The sequence below is a fragment of the Capra hircus genome, chromosome 18, assembly GCF_001704415.2.
Source record: "Capra hircus breed San Clemente chromosome 18, ASM170441v1, whole genome shotgun sequence".
NCBI lineage: Eukaryota > Metazoa > Chordata > Mammalia > Artiodactyla > Bovidae > Capra > Capra hircus.
In genome coordinates, this window is record NC_030825.1 from 24,892,560 (window position 1) to 24,916,644 (window position 24,085).

At 44.7% G+C, this 24,085-nt stretch overlaps 1 pseudogene; it reads left to right on the forward strand.

Annotated features, from left to right (window-relative positions):
• Positions 682-1,045, forward strand: LOC106503090 (annotated as a pseudogene).

Below are 24,085 nucleotides of genomic sequence, written 5' to 3' on the forward strand. Positions count from 1 at the left end.
CTCAAGGTATCAGGAGAGGGTATCTAGGCACCATATGTTAAACTTGATCTCTGGGAGTCTTTGTTCACAAGAGATTGTAAATCAAGGGCCATTTGAAACCAAGGTTGACTTTATTTTTCCTTAAACACTGAATCCCAACAGGACTCTGTGGTGGCATGGTTGAGGTGTAGAAATTTCTAGTCATTTATATTGTAAAAGACACTTGGCCAGGAGGGAGTTAGGTCACTTGAATTCTAGCCCCAAATAGTACTTTCTTTTTGGGTGACCTTTCTTGGGTCTCTTTCCTCTTCTGGATCTCAGTCTTCATCTCTTAAAGAAATATGCTGCCTTAGAAGAATGTTTCCCAATTTTCCCCATCATTAGGATGCTCCTGGAGAGCATTTATTAAAATCTGGGTTTCTGAAGCCTAACTGAAATCTCCAGGGAAGTAGCCAAGGAATCTGTTTTCCGCAGAGCCCCAGATGAGCCTTCTGATCAGTTGACTATGAAAGCTGAGTAGGGTCCTCAAGGTCAGACCTGTGGCATCAGACTCACCTGGAGAAGTCTGTGCAGCAGTGACTCTCCAGCTCCGGAATGGAAGACTCTGATTCAAATTCAGCGTTTAAATATAAACAGAAATACCCCAGCCATCTCGGCGGCTGCTCTTGGTTTAGGGGGCAGTCCTGCACCTAAGCCAGGAAGATGGTGACCACAAAGAAGATGAAAAAGCCACCGGAGTCAGTCAACTCTAGGCTCCAACTGCTTATGGAAAGTGGAAAGTCCATGCTGGGGTACAAGCAGACTGTGAAAATGATCAGACAGGACAAAGTGAAACTGGTCATCATCGTCACCTGCCCAGTCTTGAGGAAATCTGAAGCAGTGTGTTATGCCATGTTGGCCAAAACTGGTCCACGCTTACAGTGGCAATATTACTGGATTGGGCACATAATGTGGATAATACTATAGAGTATGCACGCCGGCTATCATTGATCCAGGTGATTCTGATATCATTGGAAACATGCCCGAGCAGACTGGTGAAAGTAAATCTTGTACAATGTTTCTGTGACCAGAACTTAAAAAAAATATATATATATATATATATATATATATATATATATGAATGATGATACTTAACAGAATAGACTGATTGCATGAAAAGCCTTAATTCTTCACCCTGATTGTCCCCATGCCTTTTTTCCTGTGACTTTAGAGGTCTTTCCAAAAAGGCAGAGTATATTTCTCTCCCCCCATGTGATATGTTCGGCGAATAGAAGTGACTGTGTATTCATTCTTGTCCTTGGCCTCCAGAGGCTTTGCATGTTTCTACTTACTTCAATGCACTCCTGTCACCACCACAAGAAGTTCAGGCCTGGCCTAGTCCACCAGTCCCAGAGACCCGTGAAGCAGAGCTGCCCAGCTATAAGGTGTTCCAGCCAAGCCCAGCCTAGACCAGACCCCCGAGTGTCAGCCTTGATGAGCCAGCCTCCAGCTGAGCTCCTGACTAATGAGAAAGCAACTCTTGTGGTACACCACTGAAGTGATGTGACTGTCCTACAGCATTAATGTCGTCCCAATGAACTGATACAATTAATACAATAGTAGCTAATAGTTATTGAGCTCTTGCTAATTGCCAGCCACTGTGTCGATTGTTCTACACATTTTAATTGTTTTAAGTCACAAAGGAACCATAAGACTTGACTACTATTATCATCCCATTTTACAGATTAAGCAATTGAGGCACAGATTACTGAAATAGCTTGCCCAAGGTCAGATGTCTAGTCTGTGCTGAGCTCCGGGAATCTCAGAAAACCCGAAATGTGGGAGATGGAGAATTGGAAGGTCAGTGGAAGGAATGAGAAAAAGACACTGAAGGAAGAGAGAAAGTTGAGAAATGTTTTATTATGTTATGGGTCTGAGTACAGAGAGGAAAAGGGATTATTGTTGTGATTATAATTATAGCACAGTCTGAGAAAAACGGACCATTTGCGAAGTCCTTCCTTTACAATAAATGAAAGTAAAAGTTTCTCCGTTATGTCCGACTCTTTGTGACCCCATGGACTGTAGCCTGTCAGGCTGCTCTGTCCATGGAATTCTCCAGCAAGGATACTGGAGTGGGTAGCCATTCTCTTCTCCAGAGGATCTTCCTCACCTAGGGATTGAACCCGGCTCTCCCACATTGCAGGCAGATTTGCAAATTCTTCACCATCTGAGCCACCAGTGGGGATAATAATAGGATCACTATATAAAAACTGAGTTAATTCATACAAAGTGCTTAGAACAGTACTTAGCATGGGGTAGGAGTCTGTATAAGGCTATGTAAGTATTAGCTTTGTTTGTGTTCATGGGGTCCCATTCTCCACTCCTCTTGACTCCCTTTCCTTTTTTCTGGCACCTAGGTAATAGGCCCAAAGGGTTAGGATAGGCTCTATGCACTGGCAAAATGGGAACATGACTTAGGGGAAGGAAGCTCAAGAGGTCAGCAGACAGGACACGTCAAACATTAAGCTGGGGAGCAGAGACTGTAGGTACACCGTCCTCCCATAGCCAGGGTGGGGCTTAGACAGTTCCCCTCCTCAGATCTCAATGGTCTGCACCTCTCACCCCCCCATGTCCATCCCTCTTCCTGGCTTCCCTTTGCCCCCTCAACCTGAGGTCTCCCCTTCACTGCCCCTCTGGCTTTTCAGGAGACCCTCTTGGTGTTGTCTTGCTCTCTCCTCTCTTTAAATCCATTCTATTTGGAATTCTATTTAATGGAAGCCACATCTAATCCTTTTGGGAAGCAGGGCCTAGACACCATAAATAAACACATTTGGGTTAACTGGGGAGCAGGCCAGGGAGAAGGCAGAATTATAGAATATTTTTTAAGTGGATGCAGCTTTATTTCTCTTAAGTATTTACAGGGACTCTTTGGGCTCTGCCATTCTATGAATCTAACTGCTGACAAATTCTTTCTAAGTTGAGGTCCTGCTGGGACTGCTTTGTGAACTAAATTAGAGGACAGGCTTCCAGACTAATTGTAGGTCAGCGGTTGTATTCATTACAAAGGAATCTCCGATATTCATCGTTAAGTAGGTTGAAGCAGGGTCTGCCTCACTCCTCATCCTGTTCACATGGGGCATGGCTCAAGCAAGCCCGACTTCATAGGCTCAGCTAAGGGCCTGACCTGGGACTCTTAATGCAGACATGGCATCTGGGGCTATAGTCAATGCCTTTCAAGGGTGCTCTCTGCTCATGTCCTGTTTTAAAGAACTGCCCACCAATGCATGATGAGGAGGCAGTGGGGAAGTGGGGAGACTGCAGTCATATTTGTATCACATGACTCACCCCTCTTCATTCATTCAACATTGAGCACCTACAAGTCACCAGTCACAGAAGACTGCTGGGCACGGGCATCCAGCACTAACCGAAATAAACAAAAGGACAAGTAAAAGCAAGGATTCAAGAAGATGATCTCAGGAGTTCCCTGGTGGTCCCGTGGCTAAGATTCTGTGCTCCCAAGCCTGGGGCCCCGGGTTCAATCCCTGGTCAGGGAACTAGATCCCACGTGACACAGACTCAGTGCAGCCAAATAAATAAGTATTTTAAGAAAAAAGGATGATCTCAGATAGTAGAAAATGCCATGTGGCTTCCCTGGTGGCTCAGCCAGTGAAGAATCTGCCTGCAGCGTAGGAGACCTCGGTTCAGTCCCTGGGTTGAGAAGATCCCCCGGAGAAGCGAATGGCAACCCACTCCAGCACTCTTGCCTGGAGAATTCCATGGACAGAGGAGCCTGGTGGGCTACAGTCCATGGGGCCGCCAAGAGTCAGACTCGACTGAGCGACTAATGCATGGAGAAAACAAAGCAGGGCAAAGAGATTGGAAGTGGCTGCAGGCTAGGTGGCGGCAGCCATGGGCATCCACTAAGACAATGATGACTTGGACTTGGATGGTGGGGGTGATTGAAACGGGGAGCAGTGACTTGACCAATATTTTGATTGTAGTGTGCTGGGCTTGATGATGGGTTGGATGAGAGGTGGGGGTAAGAAGGATAAATGTTGACTCTGAAGTTTTCATCCTGGATACCAGTATGGTTGATGGTGCCATTGACCAAACTGGGGAAGGAAAAAAAAAAACAAGCTTAATGGGCTGTTACAGGCTGAATTGTATTCTCTCCAAATTCATATTAAAATCTTACCACCGCCACCCCCCCCCAGTATTTAAAATGTATCCTTGTTTGGAGATGAGTCTTTGAAGAGAAAGCTAAGTTAAAATGAGGTCATGATGGTGGTCCCCACTCTGTTATGACTGGTGTTCTTGTAAGAAGAGAGGATTATGGCACAGATGCTTCAGAGGAAAGACCATGGAAAGACAGGGAGAAGATGGCCATCTATAGACCAGGGAGAGAGGCCTCAGGAGACACCAACCCTGTGGACACCTTGATCTCAGACTTCCGGTCTCCAGAACCATGAGAAAATAAATGTTAATTAAGCCGCTCAGCCATTGCTAATATGTGACAACAGCCCTGACACAATACTGCACAGGAGAACTAAGATTCCCAACATGGGGGGTGACTCCAGAGGCTGGGATGAATCGATCACTAGTCTGTCCCAGGAATGTAAGGTTAAGACACACGTTATGGGGCTGGTGCCTGATATGGACAGCCATGTAAGCAAGGGCAGCGATGTTCCAGCGAAGGTACAAAAACACACAGAAATGTGGACAAAGGCAGCAGGGGAGGCACTCGTTAGGGGCAAGAGGGAAAAGAGGCTCAGAGAGCTGCAGAGACGAGACGCTGAGCAGCTGCCAGCGACAGTGCTGCCAGGGTGTGAGATGGCTTCCGCTCTCATTCCTGACCCACACAAGCCCACTTCTCCTTCCTGCTGGGGGCTCCATGGAAACCCGGTTGTATGATGGCCCCTCCCAGTATTCACACCCTTCGCTGTGTAATTTGTAGTGCCCTCCCACTCTGGGTGGGGTGTTCTGTCCCCGCTTTGACTCTGGACTCAGACATGCTTATCGGGACAGTAGCTCATGACAGAGTAGAAGCCTGAGAAGGCACTGGAGCTTTTCCATGGCTGTTGGTCCTCAGCCTTCCCTGTAAGAATGTGCCAAGTCACTTCAGTTGTGTCCAACTCTGCTCGACCCTCTTGCCTGTAGCCCACCAGGCTCCTCTGTCCATGGGACTTCTCAGGCAAGAATACTGGAGTGGGTTGCCATTTCCTTCTCCAGGGGATCTTCCTGACCCTGGGATCAAGCCCACGTCTCCTGCATTGGCAGGAGGGTTCTTTACCACTAGGGCCATCACTGCGAGACCATGTCCAAGCTATTCTCTTGGGGTATAAGGCACATGGGATGCAGCTGGTTCACCCCAGGTTGCCCACTCAAGGCCATTCTAGATCGATTGCCTTTCAACTGACCCCGACATATAAGTGAGCTGAGCAGAGAACACCCCTGCTAAAGGTCACCTAAATCAACAATCCAGAGACTCATCTGCCAAAATCATGCTTTTGTTTGAAAATAAATAACGTTTCATCTGTTTTGTTATGGAGTGTTACCACGGTGATGGATGACTGATACAAGTTCCATAAAATGCTTTCATGTCTATTTTTTTGTTTAAGTTAGTATAAACCAAGCAATCTCTGTCCAGATCAATAGGGACCATATAGAGATGAAACTGTATTTCACAGCATACTGGTATCTGCGGATAGACCAGCAGCACTGGAAGGTTCTGAGTTGCCTGCTGTGCCTCAAACTGGAAAGAAGAAAAAAAAAAAAGAAAACACTCAGAGTGGAGTGGAAAGAGCCTTCTATTCATAGCCCTCAAGGGAAAAGAAATATTTAAATATTGTATGAACTTTCTCTTCTCTCTCATCATTTAAACAACAATAAATGTAAGATATCAATTTAGATTATGGTCCTTTTATGACATTATAATCAAGTGCCAAGTGGTGAAAGATTTATGAAGAGGTATTATAAAGGCAATAATGAGGATTAATGGGCAGTGGGTGGAACCACTTGGAAGTGAGGGGAAGTATCAGCCAAGATGCCCCAAAGCAAAAGAGGGGTGTCATGGAGGTCGTGAAGGTTAAAGGGATGAAGTTAATGAAAGGAAGGAGCATAGCCCCGAGTGAGTGTCAAGATAGTGGGGCAGTGGATTACCTTGCAAGGTGTGTGATCTTAGGCAAATCTTAGACAAAGCTTACCAACTCTAAGTCTTGGTTTTCTGGTCTCTAAAATGGGTATGAGACCCACTGTATATACTTCCTGAGGTCAGGTTTTTATCTCATCTTAGAAAATCACCTACTGCGCTGTTTTTTCTGTTATTGCTGTTGGGAAGACTGTTATATTTATTATTACCCATATTTTTTTTTATTACCCAGGGTTTACCTGGTGGCTCAGCTGGTCTGCCTGCAATGCAGGAGACCCTGGTTCAATTCCTGCATCGGGAAGATCTGCTGGAGAAGGGATAGGCTACCCACTCCAGTATCCTTGGGCTTCCCTGGTGCTCAGCTGGTAAAGAATCTGCCTGCAATGCAGGAGACCTGGGTTCAGTTCCTAGGTTAGGAAGATCCCCTGGAGAAGGGGACAGCTAACCACTCCAGTATTCTGGCCTGGGGAATTCTTTGGACTGTATAGTCCATGGGGTCCCAAAGAGTGACTGAGTGACTTTCATTTTCACTTTATTATTACCTACATTTGAAATTCTTGGAATCCCTGGAGATACTCAAAGGGTGATTGTTTTCATTCAGGTGGAATCTGTGATGGTTCCTCCAGGCTGATCCATAATCAAACGGTCTATTTATAGTGTGATTTGTGGAACCCCATACCACAACCCCAGACTAGTCCTTGGAAGCGTGTGAGTGAATCATAGTTGATGTCATATGAACTCAAACCCTCGGGCTCTAAAGAGGACCAGAGACTCCAGCCCCACACAGTTACTCCTTCCAAGCCTATGCTGGAGTTGCCTAAACTTCAGGCGTCTCGAGTTCCTTACCTGTCAAATGAGGATAAAGTCGCACGTCCTATAGTGACAGTGAAGGTCAAGTGTGGTGAAACGTGAAGGGACACTGAAATCCAATTTTAAAATTCAAGGCAGGGACTTGCCTGGCAGTCCAGTGATGAAGACACTGGGCTTCCAACACAGGCGGTACAGGTTCGATCCCTGGTCAGGGGTCAGGGATCCCCCATTCCTCAAGGCCAAAACCCCAAAACATAAAAACAGAAGCAATATTGTGACAAATTCAATAAAGACTTCAAAAATGGTCCACATTTTTAAAAAATCTTAAAAAAATAAAAATACAAAATAAAATAAAATAGAAAGCAGTATTCCTTGATGATATTTTGGTGAGTAAATACAATATATTCCCAGAAAAGACCACAAGCACTGGAGTCAGAGTGCTTGGGCTTGAATTTTATCTTCATCACCTGTAAGTCCTTGCATCAGTGACTTAACCTCTCTCAGACTCAGTTTTCTCATCTGTAAAATGGGAATAATACTAGTGTCCACTTCACAATGACTGCCTAAAGCTTGAATGAGGCAGTGCTGGTAAAATTATTGCCCAAGCTCAATATCACCTATGAACTCAATAATCATGAGCTATTACTGAGGCTTGTTTAAAACCTCAGCAGCCATACGTGCTTTTTCAGAAAAACCAGAGGAGGTCCAGAGCACGGTGATCTTGGACTAGTCTGAGAAGGAGGATGTGTATACAAAGTAGGAGAAGAGACGCCCCCAAAAAATAATTCACACCCACACATGACACATAAAATATTCTCTCTCCCTGGCATGTGGCATCAGTTAAGTGAGATGAGTTAGAAAAGCAGAGAATGTCTAGTTCTAATACTCATCTCACACGCTAGTAAAGTAATGCTCAAAATTCTCCAAGACAGGCTTCAGCAATATGTGAACTGTGAACTTCCTGATGTTCAAGCTGGTTTTAGAAAAGGCAGAGGAACCAGAGATCAAATTGCCAACATCTGCTGGATCATGGAAAAAGCAAGAGAGTTCCAGAAAAACATCTACTTCTGCTTTATTGACTATGCCAAAGCCTTTGACTCTGTGGATCACAATAAACTGTGGAAAATTCTGAAAGAGATGGGAATACCAGACCATCTGGCTTGCCTCTTGAGAAATCTGTATGCAGGTCAGGAAGCAACAGTTAGAACTGGACATGGAACAACAGACTGGTTCCAAATAGGAAAAGGAGTACATCAAGGCTGCATATTGTCACCCTGCTTATTTAACTTCTATGCAGAGTACATCATGAGAAACGCTGGGCTGGAAGAAACACAAGCTGGAATCAAGATTTCCGGGAGAAATATCAATCACCTCAGATATGCAGATGACACCACCCTTATGGCAGAAAGTGAAGAGGAACTAAAGAGCCTCTGGATGAAAGTGAAAGAGAAGAGTGAAAAAGTTGGCTTAAAACTCAACATTCATAAAATGAAGATCATGGCATCTGGTCCCACCACTTCATGGGAAATAGATGGGAAAACAGTGGAAACAGTGCCAGACTTTATCTTTTTGGGCTCCAAAATCACTGCAGATGGTGATTACAGCCATGAAATTAAAAGACACTTACTCCTTGGAAGGAAAGTTATGACCAAACTAGATAGCATATTGAAAAGCAGAGACATTACTTTGCCAACAAAGGTCCATTTTCCAGTGGTCATGTATGGATGCGAGAGGTGGACTGTGAAGAAAGCTGAGCACTGAAGAATTGATGCTTTTGAAGTGTGGTGTTGGAGAAGACTCTTGAGAGTCCCTTGGACTGCAAGGAGATCCAACCAGTCCATTCTAAAGGAGATCAGCCTTGGGTGTTCTTTGGAAGGAATGATGCTAAAGCTGAAACTTCAGTACTTTGGCCACCTCATGTGAAGAGTTGACTCATTGGAAAAGACTGATGCTGGGAGGGATTGGGGGCAGGAGGAGAAGGGGATGACAGAGGATGAGATGGCTGGATGGCATCACCGATTCGATGGACATGAGGTTGAGTGAACTCCAGGAGATGGTGATGGACAGGGAGGCCTGGCGTGCTGCGATTCATGGGGTCGCAAAGAGTCGGACACAACTGAGCCACTGAAATGAACTGAACTGAACTGAACAATCAGAATACCTACTAAAAGATCACTCAAGAGTAACAAAGTATTATCTTAACATCACAATATAAGTCAGTGGGAAATTAGGGGCTTCCTTGGTGGCTGAAACGGTTAAGAATCCACCTGCAATGCAGGAGACACGGGTTTGATCCCTGGGTGGGAAAAATCCCCTGGAGGAGGAAATGGCAACCCACGCCAGTATTCTTACCTGGAGAATCTCATGGACAGAGGAGCCTGGTGGGCTCCAGTTCATAGGGTCACAAAAAAGTTGGACACAACTGAAGTGACTTAGCACGCATGCACTGGAGGCTCAGAAATTAAGGATCTGCCTACAATGCAGGAGACCTGGGTTCAATCCTTGGGTCAGGAAGATCTTCTGGAGGATGGCAACCCACTCCAGTATTCTTGTCTGGAGAATTCCAAGGACAGAGGAACCTGGTGGGCTACAGTCCGTAGTATTGCACCCCATACAGTTCAGCTCAGTCACTCAGTCGTGTCTGACTCTTTGTGACCCCATGGATTGCAGCTTGCCAGTCTTCCCTGGACACCACCAACTCTTGGAGCTTGCTCAAACTAATGTCCATCAAGTTGGTGATGCCATCCAACCATCCTCTGTCATCCCCTTTTCCTCCCACCTTCTATCTTTCCCAGCATCAGGGTCTTTTCCAATGAGTCAGTTCTTTGAATCAGGTGACCAAAGTATTGGAGCTTCAGCTTCAGCATCAGTCCTTCCAATGAATATTCAGGACTGATTTCCTTTAGGATTGACTGGTTGGATCTTCTTGCAGTCCAAGGGACTCTCAAGAGTCTTCTCCAACACCACACTTCAAAAGCATCAATTCTTCAGCGCTCAACTTTCTTTATGGTCCAACTCTCCCATCCTTACATGATTACTGGAAAAACCATAGCTTTTTTGGCAAAGTGATGTCTCTGCTTTTTAATATGCTGTCTAGGTTGGTCATAGCTTTTCTTCCAAGGAGCGAGTGTCTTTTCATTTCAAGGCTGCAGTCACCATCTGCAGTGATTTTGGAGCCCAAGAAATAGTCTATCACTGTTTCCATTGTTTCCCCATCTATTTGCCATTAAGTGATGGGACCAGATGCCGTGATCTTAGTTTTTTGAATGTTGAGTTTTAAGCCAGCTTTTTCACTCTCCTCTTTCACTTTCATCAAGAGGCTCTTTAGTTCCTCTTAGCTTTCTGCCATAATGGTGGTGTCATCTGCATATCTGAGTTTATTGATATTTGTCCCGGCAATCTTGATTCCAGCTTGTGCTTCATTCAGCCTGGCACTTTGCATGATGTACTCCTCATATAAGTTAAATAATTAGCATGATAATATACAGCCTTAACACAGTGGGAAATTAATTCCACCCAATTTTCCGGACCATTTCTAATGTCAAAAGTGGGGTGGTCCTCAAATTAGAAGTGCAGGATTAGCATATGCATACTACTATACATAAAATAGATAAGCAACAAGGATTTACTGTATAGCACAGGGAATTATATTCAATATCATAGACTAACCTATAATGGGATATAATCTGAAAACAAAAAGACCGAATCACTCTGCTATTCACCTGAAACTAACACAGTATTGTAAATCAACTATACTTCAATAAGAAATGAGGTGCCCTGGCAAGTTCTGAAGCAGCGGTTCCTAAAGAAGGAACCAGCAGCAAACTCTCAGGTCCAACCCCAATCCTATGGCATCAGAAATCTCAGGGGTGGGATTCGGCAATCTGTGTCTCATCGAGCCCTGCAGGGCATCTGGCTGAGGGCTCCTCTGAGGATGACAGCCCGGGGAAAGGGGATGGATGCAACTGACAGACGTGGCCATCCTTATCCTCGGCACTCAGACCTCCTTTATCACCCACACCCCCTTCTCCCTCTCCTCCCTTGTCACACCAACAAGTTATCATCTCTTCTTCAAAACTGATCACTGGTCAGCTTGGAGTATCAGTTTCTACATCAAGTCCTCTGGGAAAAGTGGATTCGCCAAGAGTTGCAGGCATCCCCTCCCCCACCCCTCCAAGAAATTGTCTCTCTGCTGTCTTCCTACTAAGCCTGAGGCTTTACGATACTGCTCTAGCTGTGTTGCTGAATCATAGTGAATCATTACAATAAACACTCACTTGGAATATTTATTCTACAAATACTTTATGCGGATCATTTCATTTACTTTTCACAACAACGTGGTTGCCATTGTCTAAAGAGGATGCTACCTATGTGGTGGGTGTTGTCATTACCATCCCCTTTGATAAATGCAGAAATTGGAGTAAAAAAGGAAAACTAGTATTGGGATAACATCGCTAGTAAGCAGCTGGGAGCTTGTCAAGCCCAGAGTCCAAGGTCTACCCTCTTGCCCATCAAGCATTATGGCCTCCCGAGCAAGAGATACTTAGCTACTGGTGAATCAGGAAAAGCAGTGATTTCCTGGTGCAAGACAAAGGATGCAAGTTCTGGCTGTTACTTATCAGATGTGTTTCTTGGACAGAAACCTTCAGCCGTTAACACTCAGTTTGCCCATCTGCAAACTGGGACTACTAATTCCCATTGAGCTTTCCTCCAAGGGTCGCTGCAGAAGCATCTCAAGAGGTGATACATTTGAAGGTAGTTTACAAGCTGGAGAACACCAGGTGAATGTAAGGGATTGTGACTTTCGTGGGATGCCCAAGACTGAGGCTGAATGAGCATCTTGGATAAAGGTGACGTACATACAGCTCATGGCCATAATTACTTCCACAGAATGAGAGAAGCAAATAACACTGGTTTCCAATTTTTAAAGTCACACTCACCCAGCTGCAATCCACTAGGCTGCTCTCCAACTCCCCAACTAGAACTGTTTAACAACATGGCTCATTTTCCCAGGGGTAAGTCTGAGGATCTTGTTTTGTATTTTTCACTTACAAAAGACAAATCCAGGGACTTCCTGGTGGTCCCGTAGTTGAGAATCCGCCAGTGCAGAGGACGAGGGATCGATCCCTTGTCCGGGAAGATCCCACATGCGCTGCAGAGGAACTAAACTCCTGAGTGCTCCGCAGGGCAGAGCAGAGCCTCCCGCCGCTGAGTGGGGGGCCTGCAGCAGCTCACAGCAGCCAGCTAGAAGGATGGGGACCAAGGCAGCGGGGCTCCACGACAGCACAGTCACTAGATAGGGGCGGACGTGCTTCCTGCCTCTCTGGAAGGTGGCATCGAGCAGGATAAACAGAGTCTGTTTTTCCTTATTGCTCTGTCACTGTTATCCAGGAACAAACATACCCTCAGATACCCTCTCAGTATCTTCCCAAAGCCCCTATCAATGATTTTATCTCCTCTTCGGGATTTCCTGCCTTTTTTTGCCAGCGTGTGTGTGCACTCATGTGTGCGTGCACATATGTTTTCCCTTAAGAGATCATGACCATTCAGCAGCATTTTCCAAAGTGTAAAACGTGTCAGCTACTGGGGTATGTGAGATCATTTGGGGTGGCACACATGTGACACCTTTTTATCTTCATATTTTGTGTCTATTTTTACATGGATTGGGGAAAATGCACAATATATTGGTGTTACAATAATCACATTTATTGAGTGCTTACTATGTCCCAGGCAATATTCAGAGGACTTTCCATACACTCACTTATTTAGTCCTTGAAACAACTCTATGCAGAAGGTACTCTTATTAGCCCCATTTTACAGATAAAGAACAGAGGCTCAGAGAGGTCAAGTAACTTGCTCAAGGTCACACAGTGATCAAGTGGTGAAGCCAGGAAGCCAACCAAGGCAGTCAGGCTCCAGAATCAAGCTCTTAACCATGACACCAAACCTGAGATTTCACAGATGTCATGATAGTGCTATCAAGTCTGCTTTTATGGTTAAACTACAGAAAATTACTATAAAAGGAATATTACATAAACAATAGGAAAGATGGTGTGGGGAGGTGTTCAAACTACTATAGGTGGTGAGCGGCCTTTGGGAAATACTGAAACACTATACAAGTTGGTGTGAAACATAAATTCATGGGTCCCTAGAGGGTGCACCATGACCTTTTTCATCCCCTCTAAATGGGGTTTCTGACAAGAGTTGCTGCTCATCTATATTATCCTTTCCGGGAATTTAGAAAAAGGTACTCCTTTTGGGATAATGAATTTGAAAGGTGCCACTTTCTCTAGAAAGGCCCAGCCCTGAACCAAAATGACCAGCTTAGCAGAGAGGGAGCTGATTTTGGCCGCTCGATATCCTCCTCCGAAGCTCATGTGCATTCGTGCGTGTTAAGTCGCTTCAGTCGTGTCCGACTCTTTGCGAAGCTATGGACTACAGCCCACCAAGCTCCTTTGTCCATGGAATTCTCCAGGCAAGAATACTGGACTGAGTTGCCATGCTCTCCTCCAGATCTTCCCAACCCAGGGATCAAACCTGTGTCTCTTAAGTCTCCTGATTTGGCAAGTGGGTTCTTCACCACTAGCACCACATGGGTAGGTCCAGTAAATACCTTCAACATGGCCTGGGAGAGACCTTCAGCCAAGGTATCCAGTTTGGCCATGTCAGGATTCCTCACCCATCAAAATTGTCAGATCCTAAATATTTATTGTTTTAAGCCACTAAGATTGGGGGTGAATATACTAAAATCATTGATTCAAAAGCTTTAGGGGGTGAATTTTATGGTATGCAAATTAAGAGAACTGTACATTTTAACATGATTAAGATGGTGAATTTTGTGTTGTGTGAATTTTATCACAAAAAATAAGGAAAGAAATGCATTGAGAAATATGAGTAGAAGCTTCCCACCATCCACAAAGTGGATCTTCATTCCTCCCTTGTTGAGTATGAACTGGACTTGGTGTCTTGGTTTCAAAGAATGGAGTATTAAAAAAGAAAAATACTAACTTTACAGTGGAGAAACCTGTCAGATACCACCTTCATCAAGCAGTTGAAGGTTAATGTCCCAGATGAAAAAATAATGTTGACATCGTATGCATCATGTTATAGAAAGGTAATTTACCTCTGTGATATTCTTACTTCAAACCCACAGCCCCAGTCTAATCATGAGAAAACACCAGACAAATCAAAGGCGAAGGACATTCAACAAACCTGATCTGTACTTCTCAAAACCATCAAGTAGCTCAAAACAAGGAAAGTCTGAGAAACTATAGCAGATTGGTGACTTGACAACTAAATGTAATACAGTCTCCTATTTTCCACACCAGTAGGGAAAGGGTGAAAGTCAAATAAAGCCTGGAGTTTAGTTAATAGGAATGTACTGATGTTAGTTTCTGAGTTGTGACAAATATACTGTGATTCTTAAGATGCTAACACAAGGGGAAGTTGGATAAAGAGTCTACAGGAAGGGTCTACTTTCTTTGCAACTTTTCTGTTAATCTGTTGGGTTGGCCAAAGAGTTCATTCAAGTTTATCCATAAGATATTATGGAACTAGAACCCAAATGAACTGTTTGGCCAACTCAGATAAAATTATTGCAAAATAGTCTTTTGCATTATTCCAAAATTATTCCTAAAAAGTCTTTTAAAAGGGGAAAAAACATAACTTTATTAAACTTTTCTCCATTTAAGTCATAGTTTATATATATATATATATATGTATATATATATATATATATATATCAAGTGAGTGAAGTCACTCAGTCGTGTCCGACTCTTTGCAACCCCGTGGACTGTAGCCCACACCAGGCTCCTCTGTCCATGGGATTCTCCAGGCAAGAATACTGGAGTGGGTTGCCATTTCCTTCTCCAGGGGATCTTCCCAACCCAGGGATCGAACCCAGGTCTCCTGCATTGCAGGCAGATGCTTTAACCTCTGAGCCACCAGGGAAGCCCCTATAGAGAGATATATATATATATATATATATATATATATATATATATATATATAAATTCTACATTGTTGTATATGTATGTATAATGTATGAATATATAATCTTTTACTTTTCATAACATGTATGGGTAATCAGTCCTCATTTGGAATTCAGTGGGAAAAAGGTGAGTTAATTTTTTATTTATCCTCAGTTACCATACATTGCCCTCATCTAGTTGGGCAAGACCCACTTCATTGTATTTATTTGGTTATCTGATTATTCTCATTAATATCCACTGGCCTCCACTCCCAAAGACAATCCTAAACTGCATCTTCATGACTGCATGTGCCCTTACAAAATATGTATTCTTGGCGTGGATGTATACTTAATTTACATAACTGGCATCACATTGCATATTCTCATCATATTTCTTATTTTCTCCCGTAACACCATGCATTGAAATCCGAGACCCACAGCTGTGTGTTCACTAAGGCTGTTGCTTCCATCTCTCAGATCTCTATGGCTGCTGCTGCTGCTGCTAAGTTGCATCAGTCGTGTCCGACTCTGTGCAACCCCAGAGACGGCAGCCCACCAGGCTCCCCTGTCCCTGGGATTCTTCAGGCAAGAACACTGGAGTGGGATGCCATTTCCTTCTCCAATGCATGGAAGTGAAAAGTGAAAGTGAAGTCGCTCAGTCGTGTCCGACTCTTAGCGACCCCATGGACTGCAGCCCACCAGGCTCTTCGTCCATGGGATTTTCCAGGCGCGAGTACTATGGCAGGCATTTTCAATTTACCAGAATGTCTCCAAGTCTCCACTACAAGAAAATACAATGTCACAGATTTACTCTCGATTGCTGTTTACAAAGACCTGTGTGGGAATCTGGGAATTTCCACGAGGTGTATACACAGGGTCGGAACAACTGAGCCTTGGGTTATACATATACTTAGGTTGACCAAGTGTCACCATATTGCTTTCAGAATGGCCACAAAACATAGCAAGAGGCTCTCTGTGACCCCATCCCTGTCCCTATATCCATAATGTTTTCAATGCTTAGTGCCCCATAGATCAAAATCTGGTCTTGAGTTGAGGAATAACAGGGATGGCAAAAGGAAATAGCATGCTAATATTTGTTAAGATACATTGAACCCTTGCTTTGGACCACATACTCTTCTAAAGTCTTATGTGTGTTTGGTGGAGGACATGGGGACGTATAATTAATTCTTGTAACAGTCATTCTAGGTAAGTACTACTGTGTGTGCTGCGCGCTCAGTCACTCAGTCCTGTCCTGGTGTTTGCGATCCCATGGGACTGTAGCCCGCCAGGCTCCGCTGTCCATGGGATTTCCCAGGCAACAATACTGGAGCGGGTTGTCAGTTCCTCCTCCAAGGGATCTTCATGACCCAGGGATCAAACCCATACCTCCTGTGTCTCCTGCACTGGCAGGCGGATTCTTCACCACTGAGCCACCTGAGGAGCCCAAGTACTATTCCTATTTCCATTTTACAGAAGAGGAAATGGAGGCTCAGAGAAGTAAGGTGATTTGCCCAGGCTCAACCAGCTAGAACCACAGTGCTCTAAAGCTCCAGACAGCCCGCTGGCCACCCCTTTCTCTGCTTTCGCACCTCAGCCCTGAGAGTCTGTGTGTATCTAGTGCCAGCCCAACTTGCTCGCCAGCCTGGCCAAATGGGCTTCGGATCCCTAATCAGCTTTCGTCTTAATTCTGAGGCTTAATGAAAACATAAACCACACTTAGAATAGTACTAGTAACTCAGTACGTCCTGAATCCAATTAATGCACCTTTTCTGCCCCAAAGAGGTCCTAAAGTAGTTAGCAGTTGCTCTGATATCTCCAAGATGAGTGCGTGCTTCCCATCTTTGACCCAATTTATGGTGGTAAAGAACATGTCTGCCAATACAGGAGACATAAGGGACACAGGTTCGATCCCTGGGTGGGAAAGATCCCCTGGAGGACAGCGTGGTAACTCACTCCAGTACCCTTGCCTGGAGAACCCCATGGACAGAGGAGCCTGGCGGGCTACAGTTCATAGGGTTGCAAAGAGTTGGCCACGACTGAAACAGCTTAGCATAACACTAAGAAGCTGGGCCACTGGAAGAAGTTGTTGTCCAAATAACAGGGGTGGGAACCTTGCCCAGGGGGCCACTGTTACACCACGTGCCGGTCAATGGTGCTGCGTTAGGAGGTGTAATCAACACGCAGCAGCAGACCTGACCAATTAGGCTTATCGGCTGACAGAGAGAGGCAGGAAGCCTCTTTTCCTCCTGCTTGTTTTCCTGCCCTGTGCAAGAAGTCAGTTCCCATTTTTTATCTCTGGGTTCCCACCAAGCCATCTTGGTGGGGAGGGAGTTCTGACACAAAACAGGTTTAAGCTATCTCATTCCCCTTGAGCCCAGGGTCAGGCCAGAATGCCCTTATGGCCAGGCTTGCAATTGGATGCCAAAAAAAAAAAAGAAGATACAAAATCCAAGAGCTTCTTGGCAGAGAGACCTGGCCTGACCATGCCCTCTTTCATCTCTATCCCCCTCATCCACCCTCCAGACCTGAGAAGTTTCCCACTGGCCAAATCCAACTGTCTCTCCTGCCCCATCCCCCACTTCCCCAGGTAGAAAGTGGTTGGGGTGGCAGAGAACTAGCTCCAGTTGGGGTGAGTTTAAAATATCAGTTTCACAGCAAAAAGGCAGGCCCTGTCAGTAGTACATTTTAACATTTAACTGAGGCTAATTGTACACTGCAAAATAGTGTATTTATCAGCTGCATCTGGCTTTGCCCCTGCTCTCGCCTTCCAAAGAGATAAATTACTAGCGCAGATAAGGAGCCAGCTTTCAGGGTGATCAAATGAACACCAGGAGTTCTCGAGATAGGAACGGTTTGTGAAACCCAGCTCCTGCCCACTTGAGCAAGCCAACCAAGAGGGTGCTCTCTGCCAAGAATGTAACGGCCACATGGGCTGCTGGTCTTTCTGCCCTCCCTCCACCCCCACACATTACATGGTGGGGTAAGGGAATTTGCTTTTAAAGGATCTTTTGCAGTCTCTCCTCATAACTCGTCATGCCTGCTGCTTGTTGTGGTCTGTGGTGTTGATCCACGGTCAAGGACAGGCTGGTCGCCACCAGTCTCAGCCCGAGGTCCGCGAAACAAGATGGCGGCCTCCAGGGCGGCGAGTGTGCGGCACTACCCCGCGGCGTTGCGCGGTCTCCCGGTACCTCAGTCAGGCCCTCATGGCAGCCTTCTGGAGCAGCCACGTGGCTTCCCCAGCCCATGATTCAGAACCAGTCTGCAGGGGTTGAAGATTCCAGTCAGCAAATTGTATTTAATGGTGTATAACTTTGAGGCTCCAAACGAAAGATTTATAGAGACAGAAATTAGAGTCTTAAGAAAACTTGCCCCACCCCTAGGGGACCAGAAAGGTTTTTTCGATCTCTGTATAGTACTGCCAGCCTGTGTTTAGGATAAACCTGCATGAAATGTCTCAAGCGTTGGAGTATCTCATACTTCCCCTTTGAGACGCTACCCTAATTGAAGCACAGCCTCCATCAGTCAGGGCTATTATAGTGATGTTTGTCCTAAATCTTTTTCTTTTTTTAAATTTAAGTCATCTAGTTACTCTTAATTCAGCCTTGTCCCTGGGTGTAAATAGTCCCCATCCTTCCTCGCCGTGTATCCCTGTAGAGATCATAGCCTCTCTCTGCACCTCACCCCACCCCAATCACCACTTAGCCAAACTACATACATATATATTTAGCTCTTTTAATCTTTTTTCTCATAAGGTTCTAATTTTACATTTTCCAGGGTATTTTGGATTTGGCAGAATAGCCTTCGTCTGTGAAGAGTAGAACTTAATTATCAAAAGCTGAACTGGAGTGAGCAATCCATCACGGGTGACACATGCTTGCCTGTGTTCATTTGAAAAACATTTTTTTGTAGCTCTTGGAAGAGGGGGGAAAAGTAAAAGCTGTCAGAACAACAACAAAAAAAAAAGTAAGAAAGAAAAAAGGAAAAGACACACACACACACACACACACACACAAATCCACCCTGTGTTCATCATCCTGTAACACAACCACATAACATATCAGAATATCACAATTTGGGGGCTTAGGAACCAAGCTTCTCTCTTGCCTTTCTTTTCTTCTTTTCATTTTGTTTCAAACTGGATCTAAACTGTCTCCTAGCCTGTGAAAGTTAGTCATGTAAAGTGCCTCCTATGGTAAACATCATCTTTTTGACAAGGTTCGCATTACAGTTAAGACCCTTCTGAGTAGTTCCCAACTGTCATGTTCCACTGTTTTCCTTAAGAGGCAGGGTTTTTTAACAGCCAGATAAATGCTCTCTGTGGCCCAGCCCAGTGGCACAGCGACACCCAGTGGCCATGTAAGATCATGGCCCCAAGGTGGGGCCACGTAGGGCTTGACTCAAGGAGGGCCTGCCTGGGAGAGCTTCCCAGGGTGAATCTGGCACTATCTTGCCACCTGAATGCTGGCAAGATTTGCCACAGAGGATCCAGTTTTGAAACGGGGACTTTGCCCTGTATGGATTTAAATGAGATACAGTGATGGAGGTACGGTAAGAACAGCTGGTTCTTACTGAGACGATTCCCAAGTCCGCATGAGGAACTCCCTTCAGCCTTATTTACACTTCCCCCGAGAGAGGTGATAGCTCCCGTCAGTCACCCAGGGTTTCCCAAAACCTTTGGACAATGGGCTCAAACATTTCCTTTTTGAGGGGGAGAGATGGTTTTTGTCAATTGCTTTCTATTCTAGCCAGGTGTGTAAACAGTCGACTGATGGAATAAACATGTTAACAACAAATACAGCCAGCAGATCCTCACCCCACAATCAGCTGGTCCAGGGCCACTTCCATCCATTACACAGGGACGTAAGCACAGCAAGATAAGGTGACGAGCTTCCTCCTGCAGGGAGCTCTGTGAATGCTTGCAACAGTGGATGAAGCTTCAGCCTATATTTTCCAGAAATGTAGATTTGTGAGTTCCCTCTTCTAAGCTATTCCAGCTTCCTTCAAAACACACAAATTTAAATCACTTTGTCCAAATTAGAGGGGTTTTTGTTTTCTGTTTTAGTTTGTTAAACTTATTGGGCATAACCAAAGACCTTCCACTCCAGCCTGTTAGGACTCACCTACCAATGGCTGTTTCCACTCTGAGCTGATGGGGTCCCCTGGCTGTACCCCCAATGCCAGGTGCAGAAATGGGAGGGCAGCTCGTTTATAATGGGCACGATCCAGAGAAACATTAACTCCCAAAGACTGACCCTCTTGTTCAACAGACACTCAGAGAAGAGGCACAATGGTGATAAAGAACTTCTTGAGAGACTAGGTCAGAATCTTCCTCTGTGTTTCAAATGAACCTATCTATGAAACAGAAACAAGATCGTGGACATAGGAAATAGACTAGAGGTGGTCACGAGGGAAGGAGAGGGATGGGTTGGGAGTTTGGGATTAGCAGATGCAAACTGGTATACATAGGCTGGACAAGCTCCTACTGTGTAGCACAGGGAACTATATTCAATATCTTGTGATAAACCATAATGGAAAAGAATATGAAAAAGAACATATATATATATACACATATGTATAACTGAGTCCTTTTTCTGTACAGCAGTAATTAACTCAACGTTTTAATTCAACTGTGCTTCAGTTCATTTCCTGTGTTTAATCTGTTGCGTATCTTTTACACAGAACACACCCACTGGTTCTCAAGAGTCACCTCTCACATCCTAAAGCATAAGCGACTAGAAAAGAAACTAATGAAAATGATGATCAAAATACACCGTATTTTATTGAGTATGTACTTTCTGCCAGCTACTACTTAAGCATTTTACATTTATTGACTTGTTTAACTTTCACAATTATTCTACAGAGTGGTACTATTATCCCCACTGATGCAAAGATTTAGATAGTTGAAGCCCCAAAAGTTTCATTCTTTAGCTGATGGTCACCCACTCACTCTCGGGCCTCCCAGTTAAAGAACTACTGGTGAAGAACCTGCCCACCAATGCAGGAGACATAAGAGAAGTGGGTTTCATCCCTGGGTCAGGAAAATCCCCTGGAGAACATGGAAACCCACTCCAGTATTCTTGCTTGGAGAATCCCATGGACAAAGGAGCCTGGCAGGCTACAGTCCATGGGGTCACAAAGAGTCAGACACAGGTTCCACTTGAGATCAATTCAAGAGGGGTCTGGAGGTGGTGGCCCTCATTGTATGGACATCCTTATCTCCCTCCCCATTAATTCACCTTCATGATTCACCTTCTGCTCCCCAGACCCATCTTTCATAATCCCACAGGCTACGTAGTACTTTTCATGCTAGTGTCCTTTCTTACAGCATTTTTCCCTTCTCTAACTTTCTCCATCTATGATGCCATCAATCTATGTTACATACAGCTGCCTCCTGTTTCTTTGCAAAGCACACCCCGGATCTTTCCATTTTATTTTCCAAAGGCTTTGGTGGTTCCCCAATGCTTACAGAACAGTCCTAGATCCTAGAACCAACCCTAATTTTTCATTCCTTTCCAATCCACTCCAAGCACCTTATTCTCAAGTTAAACCTCACACAAACTATTCTGCCTTTGTGTCTTTGCTTGTACTTTTCCCTCATCAGGGTGTTGCACTGTACAACTCCAAGGGGCCCTCTTTCATAAGAGGCAATGTGGCTAGCACCCACTGGAGTTGATCAGTATACAACCTACACAGCTATACCTGACCACCTGGCCATCTGGATCATATATGTTACCAGACACATTTCCTTCAATCCAAAGCATGATTTCTCTATTTGCAAATGATATAACAAATAGGGGGCTGCTATCCAAAATAAATAAACAGCTCATATGACTCAATGTAAAAAGTCATCCCAATTGAAAAATAGGCAGAAGACCTGAATAGACATTTTTCTGAAGAAGACATACATACAGCCAACAGGAGCATGAAAAGATGTTCCGCATAGCTAAGTATTAGAGAAATGCAAATCAAAACTAGTGAGGTACCACCTCACACCTGTCAAAATGGCTATCATCAGAAAGACAACAAATAACAAATGTTGGCAAGGATGTGGAGACAAGGGAACCCTAGTTCACTGTTAGTGGGAATGTAAAGTGGTGTAGTATAGAGGCTCCTTTAAAAAACTAAAAATAGAGTTACCACATGATGCAGCAATTCCACTTCAAGCTATATACCCAAAGAAAATGAAAACCAAATTTGAAAAGATACATGTACTGCAATGCTCATAGCAGCATTATTTACAATAGCCAAGATACAGAAGCAACCTAAGTGTCCATCAACAGATGAGTGGATAAAGATGTGGTACACACATACAATGGAATATTACTCAGCCACTTAAAAAGAACAGAATGTTGCCATTTGCAGCAACATGGATGAACCTGGAGGGTATTATGCTTCGTGAAGTAAGTTAGAGAAAGAAAAATACTGTATGTTACGATTCATAGAATATAAAAAATGAAACAAATTACTGAATATAACAAAACAGAAACAAACTTACAGATATAGGGACAAATCATGTTATCTGTAGTAACAGACGAAAGATAAGAAGTACAAACTACTATGTATATAATTAATAAGCTACAAGGGTATATTGTCCAGCATAGACAACACGGTCAACATTTAAAATAACTTTAAATGGAGTATAATCTGTAAAAATATTGAATCTCCATCTTGTATGCACGTGTGCGTGCTCAGTTGCTTCAGTCAGGTCCAACTCTTTGCGACTCTACAGACTGCAGCCCACCAGGCTCCTCCGTGGGATTCTACAGACAAGAATACTGGAGTGGGTTACCATCCCTTCCTCCAAGGGATCTTTCCGACTCAAGGATCGAACCCAAGTCTCCCGCATTGCAAGTGGATTCTTTACCATCTGAGCCACCAGGGAAGCCCAGGGCAGTCCTGAGCCATTGACTTTTCAAATCAGACCATCTGTGCTGTAGAGAACTGTCCTGTACACTGAACAACGTTCAGTTACACCCCTGATACCCCATGCTCCTTGATGTGGCAACTGAAAAAGTTTCCAGCCATTGCCATGCATCCGTTTGAAGGCAAAATCATCTCTGGTTGAGAGCTGCTGCTCTAACATCCTCCCCCAGTTTGAAGCTTTACCCTCCAAGCCACATACTCCACAAAGCTGAGAGTGGATTTGCTTGCCCAGGAATGTCCCCTGAACTGTGCCCTCGGCTCCACACTGAAGGCCCTGAGTCCTTTCTTTTCCATCCCTATTTCCACCCAGCACGTAATCTCCTTTGGATCATGTTTTTCAATGGCATATGCCTCAAGGACTTACATACAATAGAAGCTCAGCAAACATCTATCAAATGACTGAAGGCATTGGACAAAAATAGTTTGCCTCGCATCCCTCCCAGTAGGAAAGCAAGTTTCAAACATGCCTTGTGTCAGCTGCCATACCGGTCGCATAAAAGAACAGCCTGTTGCTTGGTTAGCTGCAATAGAAACCTAATATTTCACCTGAAACCCTGATTTATGTGTAACCACTCTACTCCTTACTAAAAGAGAGCTTGTTTTAGCAAATGGGTCCAGATTTAGTCCATTAGCTTAAAATAAGTGCAAAACTCTAGGGTTTGGTGAAATCACACAATAAAATATCATTAAGCACTACAGCCTGTCAAAGCAGACAGCAGGTTTGAGTTGAAAGTCAGAAGACCGTCTGAAGTAAAGCAAAATGCACGGTGGATGAGGTTGGGGGGCAGCTGGCTTTCATTTGGGGGAGGTCGTCAGAGGACTCTTGTGTCTGTGATGTAAATGAAGAACAGAGGCCCCGACAATTTAACTGTCATCGGCAGAAATGCTTCGACGGGCATGGCCACGAGCCCTGGCCCTTCGCCCCATCTGGGCAGCTCCTGGTCTGCATTTATGAGATGGGACCGCGGAGCCGGAAGATGAAAGAACCGGGTCAGGCTCCTGGGAGCTGGAAAGGTTCCTGCCAACATGCCAGGCTGAGGCCTGATTGGCAGCTGGTGTCCCAGAGGCAAAATGGGGGCCACCGCCACTTCTGAGGGACCCTGAGTGTGCAGATCAGAATCTCCAGACAGAGGAAGCTGGAGCCCATTCACTGGTGCTCCCGGGTGTGGGAGCTAGGGGTAGCCATTGGCCTGTCTCTCCTGCCTCCTTCCTGTCTCCGTTTGTCTCTCCATCTCTCCTACACTCTCTCTGCCTCTATTTCATCCTCTCTTTCTCTC